At 37.2% G+C, this 13,310-nt stretch overlaps 1 protein-coding gene across 4 annotated transcripts in view; it reads left to right on the forward strand.

Annotated features, from left to right (window-relative positions):
- OLA1 (Obg like ATPase 1) overlaps positions 1 to 13,310 on the forward strand; it is a 101,173-nt gene that overhangs the window by 9,185 nt on the left and 78,678 nt on the right. The window lies entirely within an intron of this gene.

The following is a 13,310-nucleotide window of genomic DNA, read 5'->3' on the forward strand; positions in this document are numbered from 1 at the left end:
GGGCAGCTGAAGGGGTAATATTAACATTTCCTCTTTATATTGAATTTATATTTTTGTATTTAATTTATTTTTTATTTTAATACGTTAAAGAAAAGCATGCAGACTATATTCTAATCAGAATGAAGCAGTTCTGGTTGGAGAAAGCATTGGTTTCTCTAACCTGAACCAAAGGTACATTTAGACTTTTATAGCTTTTCTTAATTTTTCAAGAGACTTCAACAATTATGTATATTGTCTCAAACAATAGTTCTCAAACATTTTGGTCTCAGAGAATCCCTTTACTCTACAGGTAGTCCTTGACTTACAACCATTTGTTTAGTGACCATTTGAAGTTACAGGGGCCCTGAAAAAGATGACTTATAACCGTTTTTCACACTTAGAACCATTGCAAACACCCCCGTAGTCACATGATCAAAATTAGGATGTTTGGCAGCTGGCATATATTTATGATTGTAGCAGTGTTCCAGGGTCATGTGATTGCCTTTTGTGACTTTCTGACAAGCAAAGTTAATGGGGAAGCCAGATTCACTTAACAGCCATGTTACTAACTTAACAACTGTGGCAAAGGAAGGTTGTAAAATGGGACAAAATTATTTAACAAATGCCTTAACCAATTATGGATTGGCTCAATCTTTTGAGGTATTTGCATTGCATTTTTTTTCCAGAAGCATTTAATTTACCCAGAAAGACTTTTGGTACAACTTTTAATTTAGCATAATAGCATATAGAAAACTAGAGCCAGCTGTCATTTTGTATCTTATTCAAGCATTAATTGTGTGATTATTTTTTTTACATTATTATAGTATGAATGCATTTGAATTTTGAGCCTATTACAGGTAGTCCTCAAATTACTACCATAATGGAGTCCACGGTTTCAGTTGTAAATTGTGATGGTGGTAAAGTGAGCCATCACATGACCTGGCCCAATTTTATGATGTTTTTTGTGATGGTTGTTAAGCAAATCATTAAGTCAATTCATTGTTCACTATTGGATGTTTTTTGCCAGAAACTGGAAGTAAATGCCAGTTTCCTGGGGGGGGGGGGGGATGAAAATTGCAGCCACATGATCACAGGACACTACAATCGGCTGTAAATGTGTTCTAGCCCAAAATGTGGTCATGCCTGCAAGGGACGAAGGGAGGAATGTCGGAACTTCAATTCCGGGTATGTCAAGAAGTCTACTTTGGGGGGTCTGCCATAACTTTGAACAGTCACTAAGTGACCGGTCATAAATTGAGGACTACCTCCATTGCTTTTGTAAGAAAAAACAAAAACAAAATAGCTCGTGATTTGGGTCTGTGCAATATTAGCAAATACGTAATCAATTTTTTATGATTGTGATCCCCTACCTTATTTAAGCCCATTGAGATCATTTTATTTTTAAAAACTTGCAGCACCGTATACACATTGCATTTTCAGAAGGCATTTAATAAGACTTGGATATTGCAGTTGCCACATCTCCCACCTGCCTCTTGGCAAATTCTCCTCTCTTCCCACATAGCCTTCTTGTGAACTCAAAAAAGTAGGAATCATCCCTGCTGATACATATTGCTGGAAACTGCTTGCAGGAGGGTGAGAGATATGTGACGATACTTGTGTCGCTACACTTCATTACACCAGCATCTGAGTGAACAAAGCCAGAGCCACCTCTCGTTCCCTCAGCATGTGCAGTTTTCCTTTGTGCAGCTGTACTTAGGCTTTGACACCTTTATTGCATTTGAACTCACTCCAGAAATTTGGAGTTTAGATGTCAACATTTGCTTGGAGATGAATTTAAGATGTACCAGCATGTAGGAATTTCAAGCTGGCGGTGTGCTATAGATCCAAGCTGGCATCTTATGGTCTTTCAGCTGGTTTCCTTCTTACCCTGGGATATGAAAAGACCAGACACTTAATTTTTCAAAGGATGGATGATGCGGAGTGTGGCAGCTGAGGGTTAGCAGGATATACAAATAACAGCAGAACCTGAATTTGAACATGATTTGGGTACTGCCAAATATTTCATACCTCTTACCCCAGGCTGAGGAATTACTTTATTTGGGCATGGCATGAATATTACTACCACTGAATACTCAGAAGAGTGTGCCAAGGGGTTGATTTGGGCATATCCTGAGATAATGGAGCAATTTGTACTTGCGTGTTTGTGAGATAAGGATCCAGTTTAGAACTGCTGCTGCTGAGACAGTTTTGTGGAAGGTAATGTCATTATTTGAGATCAGGAAAAGGGGGATTGGGTCAAATTTTTTTAAGGACCATTGAATTAGGATAATGTATCCCGAATACTTGCAATCAAAGAAAGCTGGATGTTTTACTTGTAGGATACATAACAGCTAGTAATGTAAAAACTTTGTTTCCTAAAAAATCTGTTTCTTTGCAAAATGAAACAATAAAGCACTATCAAGTATTGTGGTTTCAAGTTTGTTTCCCTTTTCAATGAACTGTAAGAGGTTATAACCAGGTAGGTTTTAACATTGGAACATCTGTTTTAACATTGGAAAAATTCTACTGTTCTGAGATAGGCACAAGGCTAGCATAGCATATTTTCAAAGGGTTTAAATTACCAGAGCATGAGCCATACAACAAGTGTGCTTGTTATATTTTCTCAGCTGTCAGAGTTGAGAGATTCTGAAATATCTTAGGAGAGGAACGAAAAAATGTTCTGGAGCAGGGAAAGCCACAATAATTGTGAGAATGATAAAAGAATTATTTCCTATCCACTCCACAACTGATTCAGGATTGGCATTGAGCAGTTCTGTGAGATAGGAGATGACTTTGGACTATTTGTTTCTTCTTTCCCATTTTGCCATTCTTCTTTCTGTTAGAAACATAGTCAGTCAGAAGCCTGCTATAGGACTGTGATAGTAGATACTCCTAACTGCTGGAAAAACTACCGGTATTTTGACAGCAGCTTTAAGAGTGGAAAATAAAAAGTAAGGTATGAGTAATAGCAATGTTGGGGGACTATATTTTGGGGATAGAAATTGTGACCAGAGCTTGTAATAACTTCTGTTTGTGTAAGAGAGAGTATCTATGCAGTATTATATTCTAGTATGGCATTTAGATTAAGAAATATTGAGTATTGATTACCAAGAGCCCTGGTGGTGCAGTAGTTAAAGTGCAGTATTGCAGGCTAACTGTCCAGAACCTGGAATTCAATCCTGACAGGGCTCAAGGTTGATTCAGCTTTCCATCCTTCTGAAGTTGGTAAAAGGAGAACCCAGATTGTTTCAAAGAATGTTGACATGGTAGACCATACAGAGAGTGCTGTGAAATGCTATGGGGTGGTACAGAAGCCTAAATGCTATTGCTATCTTGTAAAATAGAAAAAAAAATCAGAAAACAGCTGTATCAGAAGGGTTTATGGTTTTAACAATTTAACAGAATTTAGGAATCTGCCACAGTTGGCTAGAAACAAAGGAGCTGTCAACCGAGCAAAAGGATAATCAGGTATTCTGCGGCTAGTGGTGTTGTATGGCAGCAGTAATGGAACTAGCAAAGCTGGTTCTTAAACATTTCATTTATTGTTGCAATGTAGTCTACAAAGGCTGGCCATGAAGAACATCTGGAAGCTACAACTAATCCAGAATTCAGTGGCTTAGTTATTGATGGTTGCACCCAGGAGCCATATCATATCTTAACTTTAAAAGCTACGCTGCCTGTCATTTGGCTTACAGGTGCAATGCAAGGTACTGACTGTCACATTTAAAATCTTGTGTTGTTCAAGGCCTGGGTATCTTCTACAGGACTATCTTCTTTGTGTAATCTTTGCCTGCCCAATAAGGTCTGTGTCATCTCAATAAGAGAACTGTCATCTTCAGGTGTAATCATATCTTTTCCGTTGCTGCCCTCCCAGCCTTCCTAGAGTAGCACTCATCATGAAGCGTGATTGGCCCCTGCCCTTCTGGCTTTTAGGAAACTTGGTGGTTCCATCAACACTCTCTCTCTCTGTCTCTCTGTCTCTCTCTCATTCTCTCTCTCTCTGTGTGTGTGTGTGTAGAAGATTGCTAGTAGCGATAGCACTTAGACTTATATACCGCTTCACCATGCTTTACACCCCTCTCTAAGCGGTTTACAGAGTCAGCCTATTGCCCCCAACAATCTGGGTCCTCATTTTACCCACCTCGGAAGGATGGAAGGCTGAGACAACCCTGAGCCTGGTGAGATTTGAACTGCGAAATTGCAGTCAGCTGTCAGTCAGCAGAAGTAGCCTGCAGTACTGCATTCTAACCACTGCGCCACCACGGCGCTTTAGTAGACGATCAGTACAGATATCTAAAGATGTTTTTGTATAGATTATATTTAATAAAGTACTAATACACTAATACACCTCATGGAAAGGTCTAGGACATTTGATAGAGTATTGTAATGGGCAGAGTGAATTGGAATAAATCAAAATCTTGTCCATGTAGGCATGCATGTACAAGCATTCTCACATATATGTGTAAATACATAGACTGATATTTTGATATTTGAGATTAATGCATATTTCAAAATTTCTTGAAATGTCTGATAATTTCCTCCCCCCCCCCCCCGCTTTGCTGGAAATGAAAATACAAACTATCCCAAAATATCTGACAGTTCACGTCAAAAGAGAAATTGGCAGTTAGCAAGGATTCTTCCAAACTGTATTTATGGGATAATGTTTCTAAAATGATTAAAAGGCTGCACATTATATTTACCCACATTTTCTCAATAATAAGATAATTTATTTTCTCTTGGGGCAAGGAAAATAATCTTACATTTGCTGGGAATAAAATATGTTGAAAATCTAAAGGCATATATCTCTTCTCTCTGCATAGAAAATTTGTTGCCAATATCTGAGGAGCTGATTGCTCAGTGAATTTTAACTACCGTGTTTCCCAAAAATAAGACCCTGTCTTATATTTTTTTGGACTCTGAAATAAGCGCTTGGCCTTATTTTCGAGGAGATCTTATTATTTTGGGGTGCATGGAGCAAGATGGGGCTCCTCTTGCTGTCTTACCTGATTTCCAGCTCTGTGTTTCAATATTTTTGGGGGAGGCTTATTTCAGCGCATGCGCTCAAAAGCCCGATTGGGCTTATTATCAGGGGATGTCTTATTTTGGGGGAAACGGTATTTTTTGCAATGCCTCAACCAATGCTCCCTCCCTCCCTCTGTTGCCTTTTCATTTAAAACAGTGTTTCTTAACGTGTGGCCCTAGGATCCTGAGTTCCCTCCAAGACTCAGGGATCCACAAAAACAAAATTATTTGCCAGCCCATGTTGAAAAATAATTAAGTATTAAAATTCTAACAAACAATTGTGAGAAGCCACCAGTTTTAGTAGAGAAAATATCAATAAGTGTAACTCATACAAAAGGGACTCCAAAAGAGCTTTTGTTTGCATGTGTTACATTTTTATGAATATTTTATGTAATTGTATGAGTTACATTTTTAAAAGTGAGAAGGGGTCCTAAGAGGAAGAAATGTTTAAGACCATTTGACCTAAAGATACAGTGTTCCTCCTCCTTTTCTTTTAATTTTCCTTTCCAGTTCAGCTATTCCCCATTGCTACCCTATGTCATATCTGGTTTTCTGTCTTTTTGTTTTGTTGGGTTTTTTTGCTGTTTCTGCTGAAAGGAGAATTGTGTATTTGTTTGTGCATAGTATGTTTGTTAGCGGGAGAAATAGTTAGCTTTATAAATGAGATATAGGCAAATAGTTTCCAGTAGTTATTAATTCAGTTAATCTGGGGGGAGGGTTGTTTTGGCTCTGCTCTAGATTGGATGGAAGTTTCAGACAAATAATACACACACACACACACACACACACACACACACACACACACACACACAGTGTGTCACATGCACCATGTTTTGGTTGGTGATATTTTTAGCTGGTTTTAGAAATCCTAGATTATCAAACTGGGAAGGCAGAGACTGCATAGATATTTTTGCCTGCCTGAGTGTTCCTTTTCTGACTCTTCCTTTGGGGAGGGAAATCATTCTCTATTCAGCATCATCAGGGTCAATTTCAAGAATGTACTTTCTCAGCCTTTTATCTTTAAATTTCTTTACTAAATTCAGCAAAAATACACAATGTATTTTTTACAAGAATCTTATCTACCTTCTAAATACTTAGAATAGCAGTCCTTTGTGGTGTCGATAATTCCAGACAAGTGAGATCAAGCTACACATAACAGAAGCCTGAAATGATAAAAAAAAATGATCACTAGTCAATGTGTGCAAGTCACCCATAATGTCACAGTTTAGTGTTATATATCAATTAGACACCACCACCACTAATTCTTCTTCTTCTTCTTCTTCTTCTTCTTCTTCTTCTTCTTCTTCTTCTTCTTCTTCTTCTTCTTCTTCTTCTTCTTCTTCTTCTTCTTCTTCCTCTTCCTCTTCCTCTTCCTCTTCCTCTTCCTCTTCTTCTCCTCCTCCTCCTCCTCCTCCTTGTGAAATTTCTATCAAGGGAATATTTGACTTCATATTAGGTAGTCTTTCTGTGAGCCAATTTTCAATGAGATTAGAAACAGGCACATTATATTTATTTGATATAAATAGATTAAATATATGACAATTTTTTTTAATGGGGAAAAGTGGAAAGTCTGTACTAAGAAGGAATATGACTGATTTTTATCTATCAGAATGCAGGTAAGAATCTTTAAGGTGCTGGATTCTAATAAGTTTAAAAACCAACAAAATGTTTTGATATGTTGACAAGCCAGAATTAAAATAACTTATTTTAAGAAGGTATGTTTCAGGTAGTTATTGGTAAATATTGAAGAGCACTTTAACATTTCTTGACTTAGTTAAATTGCCTATGGCCTAATTTCTTGTGTCTGCTCCCTGTTTCTCACACATATATGTCCATGTGCACACAAATGCTCTTGCCCACAATATTATATTTTTACTTTAAAATGCATATTATGAATCCCAACTTCATTAATTCTTTTTTTTTTATTTCTGCATTGAATTGTGACAGATATGTATTGGTTTCATTTGAAGTAATTTTGCCTTATATTCTAAAAATATCACGCAACTGTTTAGCATTTTCCTCTAGTGGAAATAGAAGATTGAATAGATCATGTTATAAAAACATACCTTTTAAAGGGTTAAAAATCCTTTTTTAGTGTTTCTTTTTACCAGCCACCTGTTGCCTTAGATGCATAAGTGTATAAATTTGAACAAAGTGCTCATCACTTGTCAGCCTTCAGTGGCAGCATAAAAATTACTTGTGGTGCTTGCTTTGCAAGAAGTTCTTTTGTGTTTGTGACACCAGCTTTGTTTTATACAATTAAAGTATTACACGCTAGAATAATCTAAATTGCAACCACTAAACGTTGATGTAGTTCTTTTTTTCACAGAGCTGAATTTGTTTACTGATTGCATGCCGCTATTGACTACTGCTTTAACATGACAGGTCTCTTGGGAAAGTGTTTTTTCCTTCTGGTAGGGAAAGCTTTTCATGCTCATTAAAAAGTTCATTTATTTTATGATTAGTCCTTTATTCCTTAGTTTTTAAAATAGCAAGTTTAGAGCATTTAAAGTGCTTTTGAGATTTAACTTAATGTGAAGTAATTTATATCTCAAGGGATAATGTTACATAACATAGTTCTCAATTCTAGTATTTAACACTAGCATTTAGTTAGCAACTTACAGTGGTGGATTCCAGGGTGGCAGGTGTAACTCTATGGAAATGATCGTTGCTTTAGTCAAACTTGGCAAATATATAAGCATTTATCATAAAAAGTATCACATCACACATAGATTTATCTCCATATATTTTCGTATAATTGAGAGAGGGCCTGTCGTTCCTTCTAAGTAGACTAGAGTAAGAAACCAATGCCATGTAGTTCAGTATTACTTTTATTGTAAAGCTATAGTGATAGAATCTTGCAAGACTGAATGTGCTTCACCCTCTTTCCTTTATCTTCATGTGAACTAGGAAATGTCTTGTGTGAGATGTTTATTCATGGTACGTTCTTCTCTTGGATTCAGTCCCCTTTTATGTGACTGTTGCCTTGGTGGTGACTCTGCCTCCTTTCCCTCAAGGCCCTTCTCTCTTCCCTCAACAGGGCTTATTTGTCTCTTTTTCCCTTCTCTTTCTATCTCTCCAGCTTGGAGGATTTTACCAGAACTTTCTAATAAGACCTTCTACTATTCTCTGGGGCAGATGTGCATTCTAATAGATCAGCTCTGCTTAATGAGAAGTGTCTCTCTTAACCGTTTATTTTGCCATAAATATATCTGGAAATACATGTTGAAATGTATGGCTTAGTAGAGTTATCGGTGCTACTATTTCAGTTGGGTGATAAAAGTTGAGTTCCATTCAACTCATAAACCAACACCAACACCCCGCACCTGACTTATTTGTTTCTATGATATTGTAGGTTTCATTTATCTTTATTCTAATTAGCCCTGGTGGAATCTTGGCACACCAATAGGCTGTCTTTGAAACCACATACCTAACCATAATTTATTTAACTGTGTTTTACTGTATTTTCTGGTTTTACTGTATTTTCTGGTTTGCATAATTAAACATTCTGGCTCGGTTCACATAATTCATTAGCCCCACCCCCCCGCCCCCGGGTCATATTTGTGACTCGGCCATCTTATATAAACACATATGCTTGGTAGTTCAAAAATTGAATTTGCTGGAATTTTGTACTGACACTCAAGGTTTATCTCTGAAGTTTTTGATTTTCAAGCTACTAAAAGGCACTAAATAGAAATGAAATGTTTTTTAATAAAGTTGATAATGTACACAAAAATAATCTATCAGAGTTGAAAAAGCAGTTTTCTTTTATTGATATAGGAATTTTTGATGTGATTTTTGAGTATCAGTGCAAAAGGATGGAAGTTCCATTGCTTGAACTAATAAATTATGACTGCATTTAATTGAATTGGAATCCAAGAGCAAATTTTAGCTTTAGAATCTGGCCTAGGTAAAGGTAAAGGTTCCCCTCGCACATATGTGTTAGTCATTGCCGACTCTAGGGACAGTGCTCATCTCTGTTTCAAAACTGAAGAGCCAGCGCTGTCGGAAGACGTCTCTGTGGTCATGTGGCCGGCATGACTAAATGCCAAAGGCACACAGAACGCTGTTACCTTCCCACCAAAGGTGGTCCCTATTTTTCTACTTGCATTTTTTACGTGCTTTCAAACTGCTAGGTTGGCAGAAGCTGGGCCAAGTAACAGGAGCTCACCCCGTTATGCAGCACTAGGGATTCGAACAGCTGAACTGCCAAACTTTCGATCAATGAGCTCAGGGTCTTAGCCACCACGTCACCTAGAATCTGGCCTAGTAGAAAACAAATCAGTAATATTGTCATGTAAAGGGAAACAAACCACCATTGTTTTTTCCTCACTTTTTAAAGGACTTGTGGCAGGATAAGCCAAGCAGGACTGATTGAATATATGCATCAACCTGCTTACTTGCTCAAAATAATCCAAAATTATTCTAAAGAATTTTTCTTAGTGTTGCATACAAATCAGCTGGAACATATTTAGAAATTCAACCTGAGACTAGCTCTGTCCTTCTACTAGATTTGAAGATATCACTTAAACCAGTCTTCCCTGTATATTGTAAATTATGTTAAGGAAAGCAACTTGAATTGCTATTTTATAATGCTGTTATTGTGAATATTGCATTCCCTTGTTTGATAGGCTTCTGTATTTCTATTGCTTGTCTGTTCCTTAAGTTGTTTAGATTACAGTCCATAATAAGAACCAAAAGACAGCAAAAGTGTTCAAGGTTGAACACTTTTGTTCAGGCTCAAGGTTGACTCAGCCTTCCATCCTTCCGAGGTGGGTAAAATGAGGACCCAGATTGTTGGGAGCAATAGGCTGACTCTTTAAACCGCTTAGAGAGGGCTGTAAAGCACTGTGAAGCGGTATATAAGTCTAAGTGCTATTGCTATTGCTAAAAGTACATCAAGACATTTAAGAAATGGTTTTTAAGTAAGAAGAGTGGCATCTTCCAATCAGGGTCAGTTCATAGAGTGTGATAATGTTTAAAAGGATGTAAGGCCTTTCCTTTTGAGTGAATAGGTCTAATGGCACAGTTAAAGCTTAAAAAATGACAGGCATTACTCATTAAATCTGGTTCCCAAACTGCTGCTTACTAAATTAACCCATTAAACTACCCAGGAACTATGAGGGAGGTGCTGGTTGCCAGAAAAAGTAGAATTGGTAGACTATATTTTTATTTTAAAACCTACAGTGGTTTTGAATGTTAATGGAATAGAATTGCTATCTTCAAGCAAATTATTGTTGATTTTTAAAGAAACCTTTTAAAGTATTGCTCTTAGATTTCTCTAAAGCTATTGTAACAGCCGAAAACTACAGTGTAAGAACATTTAGTAAGGTAAAGGTACACCTTCAAACTGAATTGACCTGACAACCCCTGCAGTGAATTGTTCAGTAGAACTCTACAGGAATTCAGTTATTAGAATCTAAAAGGAACAAGATTTTACTACTTGTTTTGATTGTTTTTTAAATGACAACCCGACACTAGTTGGATGTTTTAGGCATCTGTGAGCCCAATTTTCTATAGTTTCTTTTTTATTTGTACCATGTCAACTATGATGAAGGAGGTGTCATTTAAAATTGGTGGACGCTACCAAATTTGGTGGAGAAAGGTGGAGAAAGGAACAATGGATGCATGAAGTTGCTAGTGATAGTTTCTGTGTGGCAGGACTACAATATATATACAATAATATTTCTATAATTATATTTTAAAACTTTGGAGATCCTTTTTTACATGCATAGCTCTTTTTTTTAAAGTAACTTTCAGGACTTGTTTTAAATTGATTTTTATGTTTGTTGAAGCATGTTGTTTTTCCAAGATGACTAGTTGCTCCATTGGATGCAGTAATGCCTTCTAAAAAAGTAAGATCTTGTTAGTTCAAAGCATGTTAATTGCATCTGTTATAAAAGGAAATGTGATTTTGCTCAATTTTAGGAGATTCATTTTGCTCAATTTTAGGAGTTTCAGATTCATACTTAATTTACTTGAATGCTTTATACTGCTTTGGGAAGACTATATTTGGATTTTTATGTCCAGTTTTAATTAACCACAATACAAAAAAAGACGTAGAGACCAGAAGTGGGTTTCAGCAGGTTCTGACCAGTTCTGGAGAACCGGTAGCGGAAATTTTGAGTAGTTCAGAGAACCGGTAGTAAAAATTCTGACTGGCCCCGCCTCCATCTATTCTCTGCCTCCCAAGTCCCAGCTGATCAGGAGGAAATTGGGATTTTGCAGTAATCTTCCCCGGATTGGGGAGGGAATGGAGATTTTATAGTATCTTTCCCCTGCCACGCCCACCAAGTCACACCCACCAAGCCATGCCACGTCCACCAAGCCACACTCACAGAACCGGTAGTAAAAAATTTTGAAACCCACCACTGGTTGAGACTCTAGAAAGAGTGCAGAGAAGAGCAACAAAGAAAATTAGAGACCCATAAATAATCCCCCTCCTCCCCTCCTATCAAACTTTTCTTACCAGTCCATTTTGTTCCTCAATTACAGAGTTCAGTAGAACACTTTTTCTAGAAAACTCTTTTCAGTGCTGAATATAGCACTTTTTAATTTATTTTAAATATACGCTGTTATTTTAAAAGGCTCAAGTCAGTTTTCAATATTTCAAAACAAATACATTCAAAATTGGCAAATTACAAAAAGTGGGAGAATACTGGAAGGTTCAAGACAGCCCTTAAAACATTCAGGAATAAAAGATTAAAGCTCAAATTCATATAAGATTTTTAAGCCTTTTCAGTCATTTTAAAGACTACTTCTGTATTCCTGGTTAATAGTTCTGGGAATTTTCATTCAAGGGTAAGCACTATTTTAGACAACCTCAACCAGATAATGTGCATTTCATTGGGCTAAATTGTGAAGGGCTACATTGAGAAGAGCCTACATATGAGCTGGACCAAGCAGTAATAGGAAAGCCAATACAGTTCTCTCTGAATAAGGAGGTATTTGTTCCTTCTATAAGCAAATAGGCTGTTGCATTCTGAATCAGTTGTGATTTTAATGGGTAATATTACAGATAAACCTGCCCTGCCTATTAAGGTCATAAATTGTGACAATCCTAAAGCAGGTCATCCATGTGATTGACCATTATTATTTTTTTCGTTAATTGAGCTTAAAGTTACATGATTGCAGGATACTGTAAATGGCTGTAAATGCAGCTTGGTTGTCGAGTGTCTGAAATGTGGTCATGTGACTGGAGGGGCATCCACCAGAACTTCAGAACTGTAGATATGTTTTACAGAGTCCATTGTAACTGAGTAGTTACTAAATGACTGGGCCAGTGGTGGGTTGCCCCTGGTTTAGACCGGTTCTATAGAACCGTTAGTAAAACCGGTGGGAGGCTCCACCCACCGACCCTGATGTCATCAGGAAGCTTCTGCTCATGCGGAAGCATGCACGGCCCCCTTGTGAACCAGTAGTAAAGGTAAGTAGAACCCACCGCTGGACTGGGCATAAGTCACAAAGTGTATTACCTTAGCCCAGACGGGTCTATGACAATTCACCATAGCCAACTCGCCATGGCCAACTCGCCATGGCCAACTCGCTGCAGGAGAACTTGTCACGGCCATTTCGCCATAGGACAGCTCACTGCGGGGCAAGGGTTACACTAATATCAAAGAAATGGTGGAATAGTATCATTAAAGAAAGGATGCAAAAGGAGGGACAGAATGAAATGTTAATGGCAAAAAATAAAATATTTTTTATTTATTTTAAATAATTAAATAGAATTGTTAAATTGTCCCACAGCGAGTTGTCCTGTGGTGAGTTGGCTGTGGCGACTTATCCAGAGGCGAATTGGCCATGGTGAGTTGACTGCAGCAAATTGTCCCATTCCCAGCCCAGAGAGAGTATAACTCATATGTATTTTCATTTACCTGTTGAACATGGGTGGCTTTCAGACTTTCTGTTATTTGAATGAGACAAGATCCTGTAGAAGGTAAGAAGATTGTTTATTAATTGCAAATGTCTGAAATATCTTTCACGTGTCTTTCATGTGTGCAGAGCCACTGCAGATTGGAATGGCCTGTAAAATCTATGCAATAAATCATTCAAATAAATAAAAACATGGGAAAGTGGGAAAAAATTATCTAATCCTGCAACTGTAATTTAGGATATATTTGATAACTGTCATGATATTAGACAAAGATTTTTAAAAATGTCAAATATATTTGGTAAAATGGAAGATAGCATGTAAATAGTTATCCACAATACAAAGATAGTATTTCTCTAGATAATTCTCATTCATTGTTATTTATTTACTCTCACATTGAATGCTTACGTTATTATACTTGCTCATTTTAATTATT

Source organism: Pituophis catenifer, unplaced genomic scaffold (assembly GCF_029215685.1).
Source record: "Pituophis catenifer annectens isolate HBS135680 unplaced genomic scaffold, rPitCat1.0.hap2 SCAF_1, whole genome shotgun sequence".
NCBI classification, from domain to species: domain Eukaryota; kingdom Metazoa; phylum Chordata; class Lepidosauria; order Squamata; family Colubridae; genus Pituophis; species Pituophis catenifer.